Source organism: Netta rufina, assembly GCF_964035555.1.
Source record: "Netta rufina genome assembly, chromosome: 3".
Lineage (NCBI taxonomy): Eukaryota > Metazoa > Chordata > Aves > Anseriformes > Anatidae > Netta > Netta rufina.
Genome location: NC_140125.1, coordinates 86,894,695 through 86,909,903, shown reverse-complemented (window position 1 = coordinate 86,909,903; position 15,209 = coordinate 86,894,695).

The following is a 15,209-nucleotide window of genomic DNA, read 5'->3' as shown; positions in this document are numbered from 1 at the left end:
GAGGCGAGGACCGGAGCGGCGGGAGGAGGAGGAGGAGGAGGAGGAGGAGGGAGAGGGGGGTGGGCGGGGGGGAGGAGGAGGAGGAGGAGGAGGAAGGGGGGGGGGGGTCGGGCCGCGCTCCCGCGGCAGCGCCGGGGCCCAGCGGCCGGCCGGCGGCTGTCAGTGGAGCGGGACGAGGCCGGGCTCCACCATTCGAGCCCCGGGCGGGCAGCGGCGGCGGCAGGAGGAGGAGGAGGAGGAGGAGGAGGAGGAAACAACAACTCGCGGCCGCCCGCGCCGCCAGCAGCCAGCCGCACGCGCGATCCCTCCGCCCGGAGAAAGAGTCCCTCCTCCTCCTCCTCCTCCTCCTCCTCCTCCTCCCTCCGCGCCCCCCGCCTCAGCCCCGCCGGCCCCTGGCGCCGCGCCGCCCCTCCCCCGAGCCCCCGGCCCCCGTGAAGAAGATGGAGGAGGAGGAGGAGGGAGGAGGAGGAAGGAAGAGTGGGGGGGGTGCCGCTCCTCCTGCCCTCGCAGGCTGAGGGGAGAGGAAGGAGGGAGGGCGCCGCGTGCTGTGTGTGTGTGAGTGTGTAAATGAGCGTGTAAATGTGTGTGTGTGTGTGTGTGAGTGTGCTCGGGCAGAAGATGGCGGGGCGGGAGGGCCGCTGGGTGTCGGAGCGGCGCTTTTCTCTGCGCCGGCAGCGAGGGAGGGAGGGAGAGGGCGGCCGGAGCGCGGAGGGATACGGAGGGAGCGGGAGGGGGAGGAGGAGGAGGAGGAGGAGGAGGAGGAGGGGCCGCCGAGGCTGGAGGCTGCCGAGCCGCGGTGGCGCAGCCACGGGAAGCGAGCGAAGCCAAAATGCCCCCGGGGAGCGCGGCCCCGCTGGGGAGGCGGGCTGAAGGCCGGCCCTCCTCCTCCTCTACCTCCTCCTCTTCCTCCCTCCCCCCTGCCTCAGGCAGCGCCCCCCCCCCCCCCCCCAAGGGGGAGTGTGGGGGGGGCTCCGGTGCCCCCCGGCGCCCGCGCATAAGTCAGGCGTGTTGGTTTTAGGACAAAAAAAAAAGAGAATAAACATTAAAGAAACCAAAAACAACAACAAAAAGAGCACCCCCCCACCCTCCCAGCCTCGTGTGTGGGCGCTGGGTTCCTGCCACGGGGGCGCCTGTAGGTTGAGTTCATCCTCCTCAGCTCGTCCTCATCCTCCTCCTTCCTCATCTTCATCCTCCTCATCCTCATCTTCCTCCTCCTCCTCCTCAGGGCGCTGCTCGCTGTCCTCGCCTCGCCCGGGAGCGGAGCCGCCGGACCAGCGGAGGTAACGCGGGGCTGGCCCCGGGGGGGGGCCCAAAACGCGGCCCCCGGGCGTGCTGAGGGCCCCTCGGGGCCGGGAAGGGGGAAACAAAGCGCAGCCCGATGGTGGTGAGGTGAAAATGGGGGAAAATCGGTAAAAATAGGGGGTGAGGAGCGCGGCGGGCCGCCCGCCTCATGGCTCGCCGCGAGCCCGGGCTCTCTCGGGTCGAGCCGCGGCCTTGCGAGGAGGAGCGGCTTTCGGGGCAAAAAGCGGCGATTTTAGCAAAAAAACGTGTCCGGCTTTCACACACGGGGCTGGTAGGGAGGGTAACCGGCCGGGCCAGGAGTGCCTGAGGTGGCACGGGAACCAGGCAGGAATACAGCGGGCGCAACGAGCCCTCGGGCCTCCCCGCTGCAATTTGGGGCCAAATCGGGTTTAATCCGTGTTTTCCGGGCCCGGGAGCTCGGCCCCAGAGCCCGCAGCTTTGTGCTGGGCACCCAGCTGGCCGCAGCCGCCCCTCTGCCTCCCTGCACAGGGAGAGGAGCTAAAACCTCGCCGCTTTCCCTCGCTTCTTCCCGGTCACCTCACAAAGAGGGATTAACAACTGGGTTCATACAGCAGGAGCCCAGCTCCCGTGCCTTTTGGCGTACAATCATCAAATACCCTAAAAAAAAAAAACAACCCAAACCTTAAAATCCTAATCTAGCGCGGTCTATAATCGAGGGTAGAAGCGCTCCCCGGTGCAGATGTCCCTGAAGCAGCAACACCCTACGTGCTATGCCCGATCGGTTCATCTGTAGCTTCCCTCGCTTTTAAATTACAAAATGTCTGGGTGTCTCCCTTTCCCCGGTTTTTGCAACAATAACCATGCTCTGCCTCGGCTTCACTGCAGACAAACACTTGAAATAAAGTGAAATGGCAACGAAATCATTTACGGCCTAATAAAGATTAAAAAAAAAATAAAGCGACTGGAGTCTCTTTCTTAGCTATGTAGAATATGTATCATAATACCTCGTAGGTGGTTCTCACAACAAAGGACTACACGAATAATGTGATTAACATTTTAATTTCCCCTGGTGTTTACATATAAGAATGTATACTTAAATATGACATCACTAAACCTATAAACCAAGGAATTGAGAATTTTTAACGGTCGACGAGTCTGAAAGTAGAGGAAAACTACCCTGAATATATCGAACTTCCCCGTTCCTTTGGCAGCTTGTAACTTTTCCTGATGCAGATTAAAATACAGCCCACAGAATCAAAATGTTCGTGTGTTTTGAGACTAAAATAAGGATTGTGTCTTTCATTTGATTTTTTTTAGAGCACCTAGCAAAATGGAATCCCAGTCCCCGACTCAAGCCCGACCACAGCAGTGCTACAAATACTAATTAATGAGCAGCTTTTACAAACATACATTCCTCTTCTCCGTACAGATAAAATCTGATTTTGTTGATGTTGTTTATATGTGGCTTAACACGGAAGTCACAATGGCCACAAGAGAAGATGCAGCGTTATTATTGTTTGGTGATGCATGTTCGAGTTTTAACAATTCCTGCAGCAGTAATAAATATTCCGTTAATTTTTTTCAGAGATTAACAGGGCGTTTGTTTTTGTTTTTTTTTTTCCCCTGATGCAATTCAATTGAGGATGTTTTTGTTACCATACACTAGTGGAGAAAAACACCCTCATCTCTGAATTTTTACAATCTTGAGTGTAGGGCTTTCAAATAATTCCCTTCCTTTTGAGTGATCTTGTCACCTTACATTATCCTTAAGTAAAAATACATCTCTTCTACTCTGTCACTGAAATTTAATGTTTTTTAAGAGATGTTTTCACTCTGTAAAAATTGGCATAAAAAAAAAAAGTGTAATTACTTTCCTTCTTCAGATATAACAATTGTTAGAACAAAAAGGAAAATATCAGATTTTTTTTTTAAATCTGATAATTTGATTGTTTTAACATCTGATATTATTACACATTCTTTTTGCTGATGTTAAATGTTCCATTATATTTTTGTGGCTTTCCAATTTGAATATACATACATGTTCACTAAAATAATTTTTAAAAATAATAAAATTTACTAGATTTTGCTTTTAATAAAGCTGAAAACTTAGTTATGGACTGATGCAAAGACTTTTTAAAATTTTTCCTAGCTATGTTGGCTTTTTTTTTTTTTTCCTTTTTTTTTTTTTTTTTTTTTTTCCAGAACATGTTTGGCACTAAAAGTATCCAAATATAGATATGTTCGGGAAAATGCTCTTGGATTACTGCTTATGTTTGGTAAATAAAAAATGTAGTATCTCTGATTTCTTCTCATTTTGTGTGTCTTGGTAAGTTTTTTTGTTTGTTTTTAATTTGTATTCTTCCTTCGTTATACTTTATATCAGTTATCAGTGTAGTTTAGCTATCTTGCAACCAGAAAGTGCGTTACATGTTGGCTGCAGTTTGATATGAAAATGCTTTCTGTTTCTCATGAAATCTGGTCTTTTCTTTACAGACAAAGGAAAGTATTTATGGCTTGTAAATTGCCAAGCCGGACAATGTAGCTAAATACTTGAATCACAATATTGGGGGAGCGGGGGTAGGTTGTGTGAGCAACATAAGGCATTCACTAAGCTTTCTTGGTTAATTTTTTTTTTTTTTATTTTTTCCCCCCTCAAATGGGAATTATCACCACCAGTTGCTCGTCTTTTTGTGACTGTTGGTTCTTACTCTTGAAACCAACCATTAATTTGTCAAGGGTGAGAAGAGTGATGTTATTATGCAGCCAGCCAAGTTGTTTGTGGGTTTTTTTATTTTTTATTTTTTACTGTTGTTGTTATTTTGTATAATACATACCCGCATAAGGAACCAAACGTGTCAAAATACAATACTACCCCGAGTAAATTCCTTCTGCAGCTTTAAACAATAACCTACAATTTAGCTAAATTGCTTCACACCAAAATGGTCTTAAACACCCACTTGCTTATGCTTCATGCCTAAAAGATCCTTTCTGCACTCTACGTCGGTAACCTAGAGGAACATTCAACTGGAAAGCTCCTTACGGATGGTGTAGCCAACATGCATTCACCCTGGTCCCGATCCTAAATACTGAAGTGTATGCTTCCATTCGTGACCTTTATTTCCTTTCTCTAGCGCACCATTACCACTGAACATGGATGTCTTCCCACTCAACCCAAAATACGCCATTTCACCTTTTGCTTTCTTTTCCATGATGGTGAACAGTAGCATGGCATTAGAGATCTCTATTACCCAAATTAACACCATCATTGACAAATTATTGTTTTATAAAAGCACACAAATCGATTCACCCCTAACAAACGTATTTTTAAGTGTTCTTCTCTTCTGCAGGTAGAAAAGTCCTGTCACTTATGAAAACATCTCTCATTTTTGTATAAAAATTAATAATAAACCTTGAATCTCCCAACAAGAATCTGAAACCAGATCTATGCCTCATTTATATTTTGAGCGGAAAATGAGTCTGGTTGAAAGTCATCCTCTAGTCTGCTGTTATCCAAATACATGTAGGCTGCACTAACTACAAGATCCTTTCAGTTTCACTATTAAATATGTGAATGAACATGAAAAATTCCCCTTATAAACAGAAACTAAGAATTAGACCTATGTTAACTCCTACTGAATAAAAGACTTCTACTGGTTTGTTTCTTTTTTTTTTTTTTTCTTTTAAGTAATTTAATTTTTGCCCCTGTATGTTGTAAATTAACTTCGATTACAGTAACCGAATCAGTTTGACAGTACAGCTTTCTATGCTGACTATGTTTCCTAATTATCCAGAGAATTTCAAGAAAAAAAAGATTAAACTGCTGTACTTAACTGTGCGCTGTTAGGCTGTTCTTCACAGAGAATTTGGGGTATTTGCCACGTTTGGTTCCACGTCCATTTTGATGCCTTTCAGGTTTTCTCACGATTCTAGACCTTGTTTTTTTTGCTTCTTAAGCAGGACTTAGGAAAATAAAAATAACATGCAGGGTCTATTTTAGAGGAAGGGTAGTGCAAAATGTATATAGGAGCAGGAAAACAACATTTACTATGTTGCTTTCTATACCGGCAGGCATTTTCTGATGTCATTACTTCTACAAAACTTTCAAAACTTTGTTGTTACTATTCTTTCTAGTAAGGTACTCCAGTACACCAAGGCACTTTCCACTGAGCAGAAGAGTTAAGATGTATCAATGGTTTGCTTCACTGGTTTCATTTTAGAGTTGTAAACCTCAGAGGGCTTATTTTAAGCCTAAGTGACTTTTGTTTAATGTTCACAAATTGTAAAGTGTATTCAGACACATTTTAATAGTGTCTGTAAATGACTGTTTATCTTCCTGTTTCTCCAAATGAAAATCTAGATTTCCGTTCAACCAAATTTCAGGGCCATTCACGATTAGGGGGTTGGATCTGATGTTTTAAATTATTGTAGTAGTCTTGTAGAAGCATTACAACTTTTTAAAATGCAGATGAGGGGTTATCTGTCTGAATCTTCAGTGTGAGGCTGGTAGCAGTAGATTTGGTATAGGCTTGGAATTCCCCTGAAGTTCATGCAGCGGACTACTACAATTTACATCAAAGTAATAACTTGAGAAATGCTGTCATACTTTTATCTGAGATATAGTCTGATATAATTACAGGAAATGCTGAAGGGAACATATTTCAGCGTTTACAGATACTCACTGTATGCAGTTTAGATAAAACCAGGAGAAAGATCAGAGATCTACCCAGAGAAGAGTAGAAGAACATTGTAGGTAAAATTTCACGATGATACATTCAAAATAATCCATCAGAAGAAATAATGGAAGTCAGTTATGCTCCTTACGGGCTCCTCAAGAAATAAAAGCAAGCAAGCTAAATTCAATATCTAGCTTTAACTTTAAAAAAGACCATTCTAGTTATGTACTCACCATCAAGAATGTGATTTTTTTTTCTAGAACTCTTAATGTGAAAACAGTGAAAAAATCCAATGATCCATCTTATGTTGGAAGATCATGCTGAGTCTTCCACCTTATCTCAAAAGAATTAGAATTCAGAGATACATGATGAAAATAGGTAAGACCAAGAAAAAATATTATTTTAAGGATAGAATTAAAGACCAAGGAAATGGAATAAAGTATTTGAAGAAGGTAAGATAAAAAAATGGCACATAAAATATCTGTTTCAGAGAAGATAAAGAAGGATCTTCAGTAAACTGTAGGACGTAGTGCAAGAACTGAAGTCATTGAAAGGTTTCAGATTAAAAATGATGTTTTCCCCCCATCACAAAATATAGCCATCTTGGCTTCATTTTGCCTCAGAACCACCAAGGCAAAGCTTTTAGCAGTCTTCAGAAGAAAGAACTGACACTTCTGTGGGCAATCCAGCAAAAGAACAAGTGCAGAATGGAAGGATCATTAGGCTGATCCGCTACCGCACTGCCCTGTTGCGAGCCTTAAGACAATGCCTCGTTTCTCCTACGTGTTTCCTTCAAATGTGGTTTGATTTCGCTTAGGGCTGTCATGTATTTTTATTTCTATGTAGCAGAAATATCTGCTTTCCCCAAAACAGCCATGATGCAATGCAAGGAGTACCAATATTTGCACTTACAGTAAAGATTTTAGTGCTGTTAGCATCAAACCATTTGGCTGACAGTGCCTCCTTTGCATAGCATATGTGATTTGTCAATCACCCATGAAATACACATCACTGAGGTTCTGATCTCCATTTACTGTTCAGTCTTCTGAGAAAATCCTGGGCTGCAGATCCAGATTTCTTAATATTTTGTTTTCCTCTCTAGCATCCAACTGATGCCTTGAAATGATTACTTTTAATTTTTCAGATTGCCTAGATAATCTGCAAAAGGGTTTTGGTGTGCCAGGTAGGCATGGTTTACTAACTGAGGTATAAATTGTGTAAGGTAGCTGCTGCTGTAAAATCATTGCTTCCATCTCTTGATTTTACCGATATAAAAGTACAAGAGACAGGAATTACGATTACCCTTGCATTACACGATGCTGATTTTTTGTTTGCTTCCTTGTTTTAAACCCAATAAAAATGAAAGATGGAGATCGGCACATGGGCTTCCCTTTTTTCCAGGTAAGGACCTACCACAAAACTAAGAGATTGTGCTCATTCTAGCTCAACTAATCTTGAGTTTTTCCATGTAAAGTGGAGAGGCTCATTAAGTGCAGGCCAAGAAGAAACCTCTTTCAAAGGTGTCTGCCTGGATGGCTGGCTCGTTCTCTCTGGAGGTACAAAGTGCTTACCATGTTTGCTTCCCGGAGGAAGAATTGGAACTGAACTTGGATTTCCCAAGCATCCAAGTGGGTGAAAACTACAATGCTGCTGGATAAAAGGCAGGGCTACCATTGTGGTTGGGAGCTAGGGTGGTAAATGGGCTCTGGAGATGTTTAACGAGGGGCGCTTGCAAGCAAGGCGAGCAGAAGATGCCTGGATCCTGAGTGGGAACAGGCAGCGTTGGGGACCCTCAGAATTCTACAGATATCCAGAAACTCCTACTGGTGGAAAATTAAGCATCTACATTTTGTATCTCCACATTATTTCGTAGTTAACTGCTGTACATGCTCTCACCCAGCTTTGGGTTACCTTATCACAGCTACCCCGCTAGGGTAGGTGTTCCTGAAGCAAGATCTAGAACACGAGCATGCCGCTCGTTTTTGCATGGGCGCATTCTGTTAAAGCTCAGGCTTCCGAGATCAAATAAAACAGAAGGAATTGAACTTGATCTTTCAGCATCAAGTTTCACTAGTACTAATTGCCTCTCAGCAGGCCCTTGTAAGCAAAGCACTGAATAACACTAAAACTCAGTCAACTCGCATAAAGAAACGAGATGTTTCACGATGACTAGATCGAGCATTTAAAGAAACACCCAGGTATTTGTCTTTAACACAGTTCCAATTTGGGAGTTCATTACTCTGGCCATAATAAAAATACATTTACTTAGTCCGTGCATAAGGTTTTGGTATATATGTTTGAAAGCGCTTTTGAGGAGAAATGACTGCACATTTAACCTTCCACCTAAATACAGCTGAAGTCTGAACCACCGAGTTAAAACACCAGGAATGCTAACCCAGCATCTCAGCGTTCGGGGAGCTGGGACCCTCCAAAATCCTTACCTTATTTTTATACCGGGTTTCTTTTTGTTTGCATGCCAGGTATGCTCGGTCTTATAAAACAGCTGGATCATGTTTTAAGCTTTATCTGCTAGACATTTATAAGAAATGAAAGCTGTGGTTTTTACAGCTTATTTTCCTCTAGATCTGAGCAACAAGGTAAAACATCGAATTCCTGCAAGCTGAGAAATAAAAACAGAAAAGATAAATTCTCCTATGTAATCTGATACAATTCATAAAAATCAGTAGGGTTTGAGAAGAACAAGCTGCAGGAGGAATTACTTGAAATCTAAGTAACACTGAAAATAACATACTGACATTTTAAAGGAGGGATCACCTGGATCCTGTTGATCAAAATTTCATCAGAACTTGATCTTTACGTCTCAGATTAAACCTTACATTTCAACACATGGTTAAAATTCAGAGAACTCTGGAAAATTTGTTTTGCACAAAACAGAAAAGAGAGTTGCCTAATAAACTACCAAAAATATTTCCTGGCGAGCCTGCCAGCTGGCAGTTTCTGAGTTTTGGTTTCGCTGTGTTTGAGGGATGAACAAGGAACACAGAGACAGAGAGCAGCTGATGAATCAGCAGAAGTCAGGGGGAAGACACCTGCGCTGTAACAAACTCCTGAACAGGATGTAAAACTATTTTAAAAATGGGAAAAAATAGGGATTTTTTTTTTTTAAAAAAAGGGCATTCCCTTAGAATGCTGAAAACAAACAGTGTCAGCTTTCCAGCCTTCAGGTAAATGCCTGACTTGAAGAATTGATTTATGCCAAAGTTCAGAGTCAGAAACTTAACATCACAGAGGCTCTCACTGAAGTTCCAGGATTGATGTTCCTGGTCACTGAAAGTTAAACATTTCTGTCAGTTCCTAAACCCAGCAGAATATATGCCTTTTTCCTCAGACTCTGGATAACAGTTACTGGCAATGTGAACAGTATAGGCAGCTGCATTTGAGTGCACAGACCTGAGTACCGGTGCTGTTTAAGTTGTTACTTAAATTCATTTTCAAAGTGGTCTACATTCTTAAAAACAAACAAACAAAACCAGAAAGAGGTATTCGTGCACCTAATCCCATTTAAAATAACCAAGCAAACAAAAAAACACACATTGAAACCCCACAACACAACTCTTAAATTCTAATAACGGGGCAATGCCTCAGCTCTGTTTATCTCAGTTAAAGGTCCTTGTGTTGGAAAGAAAACTAACCAAATCAGAAGCCCTAACCCCCCTTTCTTTCTTTGGATCTTTAAATCAAAACCAAATACTACCCAAGTGAAATAAGAAAATCCTTCAGCCCTTTATGGTAGACCACTCTCTGCATCCGAGACCTTCTCAGACCAAGTATTCTCTGGTCATTTAATGCTGGGTGTTTCTGACAGCACAGGCCTCTCTGCAGGAGGTCAGGTCATGGCATAGTTACACAAAATACCACTTTGAATTCCAGCGTGCAGAAGGTAAGGAGTACTTGTTGCTATATTTCTCAGCTCTGAATGTTACCAGTGCTAGTAAACTGGCTTGCACTGGTGCTCACACCCTTCCTGAGGCTGACTGCTTTGCCCTGGCCAGACTCATTTTATTAAACTCTTGACAATGCGGATGCAGCTGTCCTGCTCGGGTGGTTAAAATTTGGGCTGAGCTAAACCTTGAACCATGCCAAGAGTTGCTTGGGAGAAAGCTGGTTGGCCTGGACCCAATGCAGGGGCTGTGCTGACACTTCAACAGGGTAAGCAGCTGGGTTCAAGTGTCTAGCCCTGGCACCCTTTGGTTTGCTAGCTTCGTGACACTGTGACAAACACAGCGCCAATGACCGCCATTGGGCTTCGCTTCTTAAAAAATAATCAGATTTTAGTATGTAAACTGTACGTGACTGTAGCATGTAAAATATGGAACGTGTCCAATACGAATGGCCTTTGTTCAGAAGTTTGAGGCTGAGCTAAATCCTACCCAGTTTCTAACAAAACCCTAATACATCTCGGAACATTTTTGCACAGCGTCTGAATTATTCAATCCTTCCTTTTGTCCAGCAAATAATGACAAAGCTATGAAATGTTTTTTTGTTGTCGTTTTTGTTTTAAATACAGTGACCACTTGAATTTTGTGTTTTTTTTTTTTCCTTTGATCAGCCCATGATTTAGTAAAAATAGCTAAGTTCTTATACATATCATACCATACGGTAACGTATGTGGCATATGATACAAATCAAAATATTGCTGTATCATTTGGTCTGGGTCTGTAAATGTTGCTGAGAATTTGGGTGCAGGGACCTCAAGCTTACAGAACACTGATACTAGAGAGCCCATCGTAGCTTGCATTTTCCTGGTTCTTATGGCTGATGAAAACTTCAGACGCAGGGCAGCTGAGATTCAAATAATTGTCTGTAGAAGCTTCTCAGGACTACAGGAAAGATCACTGAAGGAAGAGTTGATGTGGAAAACAGAAACCTGGAAAATAGAAAGTGTAAAGCTGCTGAGAAGTTGGGAGAAAACAATTTAACGTTAGATGGAGGTAAACATAAATTAGCGGCCATCAGGGAGATTCACGGTGTGCCTCAAACTTCCACGCGGTTCTGAACTGCTGACTCCCTCTGGTTAGAGGCAGCAAGCAGCTGGTTGCAGTCCTTTGCAGTGAGTCTATTTAAAGTGCTTGAGGCACATTGCAAAGGAGATGATGCTGCGGTGATCAAACACTCGGCCGTACGAGGAACAGGAAGGCTAGTTAGTGCATGAAGAGCACTGAAAAGAATCCTTAAATGGGATTTGGGCTGAGGGCTTCTTGCTGCCTTGTGTTATCTGGCCTTCTGAGCAGGAAAAAATCCACCCAGTTTTGAAAGCCGTAACAGATAACAGAGCCCTTCGTGGCCCAACAATAACTTAGAAAGTATCAGACTGCTACACATGAGGATGCATTGTTGTAAGGAGCTATATGGTATCAAATGCACCATTGTCTAATTGCTTTATGAAATAAAGGGGACAGGCAGTGTCTTCCATGTTCGCTGATATAAAATGAGGCTCTTGTTTTTAGTGACAAATCGAGTCAGCCACTGGATCTTCTGTAAATGCAGGACTTGTACTGCAGGCTGCTCTATACGTATTGCTTCATGTGCTCCAGGGCCTATGGCCCAAAACCACCAGCCTGTCCTGAAAAGGCAAGCCAGGTCGCACAGGACTCCCTGCTGGCTGCTGCGTTCACCAGGTGAGGAGCACGATCACTGTTTTCACTCAACACGCCCAGCATCTCAAAAATTAGTCAGACACCCCTGCGAACATGTGAGTTGGACAGGGGCTTGACAGAGCCACAGAAAGGCAAAGAAAGGTCTCCCAACATCAGTTACTTACGACTCGTGTGGCAGTGATCCTCCTTAAATTCTTGCAGTTTCATCACTGAGGGTGACATCTACTTGGAAATACGGTTTCATTTTACCTGGCCTTTGGGATGCTTTTACAAAAGTATATACAACTGCTGCTGTAACTGGAGCTTGCAGCTCCTAAATTTCATACGGTTCCCACAGTCCTAGCGCCAGCTCTACTGCCAGAGAGGTGACTGCTCCCACACCCTGGAGGATTCCCTGCTACTGGCTTTGGGAGGCCGAGTTCACTGCGACCTGTCACCACGAACGCTGTGCTTGGCTCGAGGCTCACGTGCTAGCAGGGACAACTAACAAAGGAAAATCGTGTCCCTGAGCAGGGAGCTGCTAATGATCAGGGTAATGAGGTCCTAGAGCAGCGCTCCAAATGGAGCCAGCTGGGGAGAGAGAGTAGGGAGACCACGACATTTAAAAACTGAATAAATTTATAAAACTCTGAAATATGGCATGGAAGACTTCAGTAACAGGTTCCAGACTCAGAATTACCCCATAGGTCAAAACCTGCACATCCTAGTTCCCTTGGCTGGCAAAGCAGGCAAAGCTTCCTGAAAGGCTCTAGAAGCTCATCACCGAGCAGTTATCCTCGAGGTGGGAATTTGGCACCGATGCACAAATGATAGTTAATTGCAATGAAGTACACGGCAGCTTGATTTCTCTATTGCCCTCAAGGAAATAAATACAGTTACAAGATTTACCAGAAATATATCCCAGAGGGGAGGAAAAAAATGAAGTAGACTCGGTAACTGAATTGTTGATACAAGGCTTAAGGGGGAAACAGACTTTGGCGATGCTCATGGCTTGCTTGCATGTGCAGAGAATTTTGCAGGGTTTTGCTCTTGTACCTACCCCTAGAAAAATCAGTTTCCCTCGTGTTGCACGAGGTCTCTTCCTCCACCCCCACCTGCCCAGGTTACAGGGTTGAGACTTTTTCCATCTCTTACCTTTTTCTCCTTTCCCTGGCTTGCCTTCCACGGACTAATGCTGCTTTTGCAGTATTCACGCATCTTCTTTTCCACGTGCTGCTGTGCGGGAGCTTTCTTCCAGCCTCGTCCTGGGACATCCCCCGGCTGCCTCCTGTTGCCACAGCAGCAGCACTCCTCCCTCTGGGGCCAGATAGGCAGCCGGCTTTGGAGTGACTGTAAGCAATCACAAAAATATCTCCAGACCCACGGCTTCTCTCTTCTTGTCAGTTCCTGTAGCTGCAACTGACGTATTTACATCTGTTCCTTAATCTGGAGTGGCAATCAATCCCTTCATCTTATTGTAAGAGCTCGGGTCTTCTGCCATTACAGAATGTTATCAGAAATTAGAAGGGGGTTGGTTTGTTTTTAAGACATTAGATCATTGCCAGATTTTATTCGGATGCTATTAAGAGCTTAGAATGGCCTTCCAGCTGCCCTAGATAAGGCAAAAGTTCTTGTTCTAAAACCTTTACTTTGTGAGGAACTACGGTAGCATTTTATGCTGATTTTGAGGATGGACTGAAGACTCTGACAAGGTCATTGCTTCCAGCCTTTGCGTTGTCTCCAAGTTCTATCACTTGGCATTAAATCGTTCGTTATTAGAGGAAGGCTCGTAATCAGGCAGCACAGTACCTGAAGCCTCCCAATATACTCCCAATATAAGTTCGTTTTTATAACCCCCAAGTCTGAAATTTGTTTCTGAACGGGAGTCAAAGCAGTGATAAAACAATTCCTACAAGTTACGCTACGCCAGTGCTGAAATTAAGCACAGTGGGCCCATGCACTCAATTCCTTGTTTAAGCAGGAATTTAAATTACTAGCTTTATCCCCCTAAAAGGTATTAAACCACTCCTTTCTATTCGCATTTAGGGGGGGAAAAACGACTAATTAGTATCAATAGACAGATTTGCAATGCAGTGTTAGTGAAGTCATTCTGCACAAGAACGTATTATCGCTCTCTTTGAAGGTGCTGACAAGAAAACAGCATTTTGCTGCACTCGTCAGTCTCTGCTTCTTACATACACACTACTTTGTTGCTAATACTATGGTTCATCACAAAGGGAGTAATATGTCAAAACAATTTATTTCTCCTTCTGTCCATTTTCTGTAGAAAAGCTATAATTATTTTGATTTATTGTAAATCCAGAATTGGTTATTACAGAAGGCAATCGGTGGGTCGTAATCTAGGTAAATAGCAGCTTTGCAGTGAGTTCAAAGTTTGTGAATAAAGCAAAAAGTCTGCTTATTACAGAGAACAGCAGTAGAAAATTCTTGCCTTTACCACAATCATCGCACCGAACATTTGAATGGTGCTGCTGACCATCCCGTTTGTGGTAATTTAACCAGCGGTAGCAGTATTGCTCTAGTTTTCCTACAGGTAAAGAACCATAATCCTTAAATTAGGAGGATGACAGAGTTCTGGCTACTGAACTTGTTTACAGACAGTCTCCGCTATCTTTTTACACTTTGATTCAAATGTATGAGTTTACTGACTCATTTAATATAAATTAAGATAGTGGGCCAAGGTGTTGCTTAAAATCAGATACCAATCAGCTGCCCAGCAGCGTTCCACGCGCAATGACCCAAGTGAAAACACAGATCCCATGAGGGTTCCAGGTCAAAAGCAATTTATTCAGGGGAGCCACACACTCCTTCACATCGCAGATTATTTTCTTTTCTCATTTGACACCATCTTATCTTTATAGCATACAGAATGGTCACTTGTTTCTCAGTTGTATTATCTCCTTCGGGTTACATAAATTTCTATATAATTGTATTAGAAATTTAATTAATACTGTGGCTGTTGAGGTTTAATATCATGATGCACACTTCAGTATAGTAAGAGTGGTTTAATTTCAAACCATGCTCTCCCTTCCCACTCTTCCTTGACTCTCCTTAAGAAAGTGCACCAAAAAAAACCCAAACCACATATTATTTTCCTATTCCACTAAAACTTTAGCTCTTACATACGTGTATTTTGCTGTTTGTTCTAATAAGGGAACTGAGACATCCCTTAAGTTCCCTAATCAACTAATTTTCTTGCTATTCTTTCTCCCTTTGCCTACTTTTTTCTATTATTTTTTTTTTTATGAACAAACCAAATAACTTCCAAAGTGGGCAAAACATAGCAGAACAACTTACCTTTCACTGTTGTTCAGCATAAGCATTCATTTTCCATTAGCACCCCCATAAAAACTTATGTCTCATCTGCAGTTCTCCATTTGGAAAAAGCTGCATTTACCATTTCAAGAGTCAAAATATCAAGAGCATCCTTTGGCTGACATATACAATTAGCTCAAGTTCACTCAAGGACATGGAAAAAGCAAAAAGTAACGACCAAGAAAAATAATATAAAGGTGGGCCTTTGACTACAAAAGAGTGACATTTTCAGATCCTTCACTGAGTCTTGTTTCTCATGGGCCTGCCTTCTTTAAACTTGAGAACAGTCCATCCTTCCCAATAAATAAATACATAAAATTGTTGTATGTACCCTGAGCTA